Consider the following 4,372-nt stretch of genomic DNA (forward strand, 5'->3'; position numbering starts at 1 on the left):
CGAATACCTGTAATTGAAGAAAAATGTCAAGTCATTTGACTCATTTTCCATGTTAAGAGACAAGAAAAGAGAACAATTAAACTCAAAATTAGCAGAAGAAAGGAAGTAATAAAGATGAGAATGCAAATCAAGGAAATATGAACACATAAACACAATAAAGAAAATCAATAAAACCAAAAGCTGCTTCTTTGAGAAGATTAACTGAAAAATCTCTAACCAGACTGAGCATGAAAAAAAGAAGACAGAGATTACCCATATCAGGATGAGAGGTGAAACCACTAGAGATCAGGAAGAAATGAAAAGGATCTTAGGGGCATACTATGGATAACTTTATGCCAATAAGTTTAACAACTTGGAAAAATTTGTATGATGCAAATTAAGCTGGCACAGAAACAGACAACCTGGATTGAATCCTATCTATGAAAGAAATTAAAATTTTAGCTTTTAAGTTTTCCTATTAAAAAGAGCTCCCCTCCCAGATAGCTTCACTGATAAATTCTACCAAACATAATAATGGAAGAAATAATACCAGTATTGCAAAAGTCATACAGAAAAAAGAAGGCACTAATTCCCATTCATTCTGTGAAGGGAAATGCTGATTACCCTGACACAAAATCAACCAATGACATATAAGAAAGCTGCAAACCAGTATTCCTCATGAATGAGAATGTGAAGTTCTAAAGAATATTTTTGCTAACTGAATCCATCAATATATAAATCCACCGATATACTTCATGACCATTAGAATTTATACAAGCAATGCAAGATATGTTTCACATTTGAAAAATCCATCAATATAATTCATTATAACAAAAAAACTAAAAAAAAGAAACATCATGTGATCATTTCTTTCTTTTTTTTTTTTTTAAGATTTTACTTATTTATTCGACAGAGACAGAGACAGAGACAGCCAGCGAGAGAGGGAACACAAGCAGGGGGAGTGGGAGAGGAAGAAGCAGGCTCTTAGCGGAAGAGCCTGATGTGGGGCTCGATCCCAGAACACTGAGATCACTCCCTGAGCTGAAGGCAGACGCTTAACCGCTGTGCCACCCAGGCACCCCCATGTGATCATTTCTATAGAAAAAGCATAAAAAACCCCAACAAACCCATTATTCATTCTTGAAAAAAAATCTCAACAAGTAGGAATATGAGGGAATTTATCCAAAATGTTGTAGGATATCTATTGAAAACGTACAGATAACATGATACTATATGGTGAAAGCATAGATGTTTACCCCTTAGATTGAGCACAAGACAAGGATGTCCCCTACTATTTCTATTCAGTATTTTACTGGAAATTCTAGATAGCAATAAATGCAGAAAAAGAAAACACATTCAAATGGAAGAGAAATAGGCTAATTATCATTATTTGCAGGTGGTATGATCATCTATGTAGCAAATCTGAGGGAATTTACAAAGAAGAGGGTTCCTAGAGCTAATGGGTGAGTTTACCAAAGTAGCAATCTAAAAGATCAATATGAAACCAAATACGAAATACTCAGAGATGGATTTGAAGAAAGAGTGAAAGTATCATATAATGGAAATTACTAAACATTTGGGAAATTGGGAAATATACTGTATTCATGATTCAGAAGATTTATTACTATTATTAAAATTTCAAATCTCGGGGCACCCGGGTGGTTCAGTCAGTTAAGCATCTGCGTTAGACTCAGGCCGTGATCTCAGAGTCCTGGGTTAGAGCCCTGCATCAGTCTCCCTGCTCAGTGGGGAGTCTGCTTCTCCCTCTCCCTCTGACCTTTCTCCCTGCTCATGCTCTCACACTCTCTCTCAAATGAATAAAAAATCTTTAAAAAAAAATTTCAAATCTCCCCAAATTGATCTGTACATTCAAAACAATTTCAGTGAAAATCCCATTGTTAATAGCCAAATGATGGAAAGAGCCCAAGTGTCCATTGATGGATAAAGAAGAGGTGGTATATATACAATGGAATATTACTCAGCCATCAAAAAGAATGAAATCTTGCCATTTGCAACGACGTGGATAGAACTAGAGGGTATAATGTTAAGTGAAATAAGTCAGTTGGAGAAAGACAAATACCATATGATATCACTCATAGGTGGAATTTAAGAAACAAAACAGATGAACATAGAGGAAAAAAAGATAGGCAAACCAGAAAACAGACCCTTAACTCTAGAGAACACACTGACGGTTACCAGAGAGGAGTTGACTGGGGAAATGGGGGAAAACAGAGGACGGGGATGAAGGAGTGCACTTGTCGTGATGAGCAGGGGGTGATGTATGTTTCTACACCTGAAACTAATATTATACTGTATGTTAACTAACTGGAATTTAAATAAAAACTTGAAGGAAAAAAATCTCATTGTTAGATATTAGGAAATGCAAATTAAAAAGATTAATCATACCAAATACTATCCAGGATGTGAAGCAGCTGGAACTCTGTTACACTCTGGACCGGCAGAGTGCCATCACTTTGGGAAACTGGCAGTTTTTAAAAAAACTAAATGCATACCTATCATATGGTCCAACTGTTCCACTCCACTCCACATATTTTTATACAAAGACTTGTACATAATGTTATCACTGCTTTGTTTTTAGTAGTCAAAAAACAAAGCAACCCAAATGTCCACCAAGAGGTGAGTGGATGTCCAGACTGTGGTATAGTACAATTGAATATGATTCAGCAATAAAAAAGAGTGAGTCCTTGATACATGCAACAGCATGGAAGGACCTCAAAACACTTGTGTGAAATGAGAGAAGGCAATATTTTTTAAAAAGCACATAACGTACGGTTACATTTTTGTAAACTTTTGGGATATGCAAACTAATATTTAGGGACTGATAGCCGACCAGCTGTTGCTTGGGGATAATGAGGACAAGCAGAGGTGGGATGGAGGGGCTACTAGGAGCAAGAGGAAATTTGGGGTAGTAATAGACATTTATTATGTGGGTGTGGTCATGGTTTCATGGTGTTCATACATGTTTAAAACTCATCACATTGTATACACTAAATAAGTGCAATTTAATGTAAATTACTTAAATCAATAGTACTGCTTTATTAATAAAAAGAATCTTCAGTGGTGGAAAATAATTATGCTTGGAAGTCTGAAGTAAGTTATTTTTAAGTGTCATCCTTGTGCAGGGGCCATGCTAATCTTGTCTGTATCATTCCAATTTTTAGTATATGTGCTCCCCAAATGAGCACAAGCATTGCTTTTTAAAGACATTACAGTATGTCTACTTGTAAGCCCTCCTATAATTACAGATGCATAAAAATATGAAGAAACTCTTTTACTCAGAGTCTTGCATTGCTGCTAATACTGCAAATGGCAAATACAGTATTTAAAAATGAAATGAAGTAGTGGTGGAAACAGCAAGGCGTGCTAATTCAAAATATAATTTTGACATTTAGTTGAGATAAATATCTTCCCTTCTGCATTTATGTGGAATTGAAAATTGACAAAGACATTAGTGAGGACACCTAAAGACATTTACTGGAGCTGAAATGTGAAAGTAAGGTGACAAAGGATCAGCGATTTATGAACATAGTGTGTTTCAGTAAAAGGAAAGTGAATTTGAAAATCTCAAGCATATACCTTGCTAAATAATTTCTAAGCATAAAATTGACTCCGTGAGCTAAAAATTGGCCAAAAAGAAACATAAAACTCATATTTAGGAAAAGCAATGAGGGCAATTAGTCCCTTCCTTGTAAGTAAAATATTATCCCTTCCCATGCATTCACTTTTATTTGACCTGATGTGTTTTTTAAAAATTCTCATAAATGGGTTTCCTTTTTTTTTTTTTTTTAAAGATTTTATTTATTTATTCGACAGAGATAGAGACAGCCAGCGAGAGAGGGAACACAAGCAGGGGGAGTGGGAGCGGAAGAAGCAGGCTCATAGCGGAAGAGCCTGATGTGGGGCTCGATCCCATAACGCCAGGATCACGCCCTGAGCCGAAGGCAGACGCTTAACCGCTGTGCCACCCAGGCGCCCCCATAAATGGGTTTCCATCCAACTTCATTTCAATCACTTTTTTCAAGAATCTGTTTCTTAAACTTACGGTTTTGACATTACTAGAATCATAATTTTAAGTATATTTAGTTCTCAATTTTATATAATCAACCATATTTCATCCACTGATGATTTTAGGGATGTTTTGGCATTTACATTTTCCTGATGTCATCTCCTTGGTGAACAACATTGTCCAGGCTTCCAAGAGTGTCTACTTCACCCTTTGGCTTTCTTATTTTTAGCTCTTTCTCTGTTAATGTGTGGCCTTATTTGTATGTGTATTCTCTCCCTCCCTCCTGGTGAAATTAAATGCAGTAAATGTTAAGCAGTAAGTTCAAATAGCTTAATAAAAGTATTTAGTAGGAAAAACTAAGAAAAT

At 35.9% G+C, this 4,372-nt stretch overlaps 1 non-coding gene across 1 annotated transcript; it reads right to left on the reverse strand.

Moving 5' to 3' along the window:
• Positions 1–3,079: 3,079 nt before the first annotated feature.
• LOC121101360 lies at positions 3,080–3,185 on the reverse strand. The gene has a single exon (XR_005833354.1). It is a non-coding gene; the product is annotated as a U6 spliceosomal RNA (small nuclear RNA).
• Between the last annotated feature and the right edge of the window lie 1,187 nt (positions 3,186–4,372).

This window comes from Ursus maritimus, unplaced genomic scaffold (assembly GCF_017311325.1).
Source record: "Ursus maritimus isolate PB19 unplaced genomic scaffold, ASM1731132v1 scaffold_7, whole genome shotgun sequence".
Classification (NCBI taxonomy): Eukaryota; Metazoa; Chordata; class Mammalia; order Carnivora; family Ursidae; genus Ursus; species Ursus maritimus.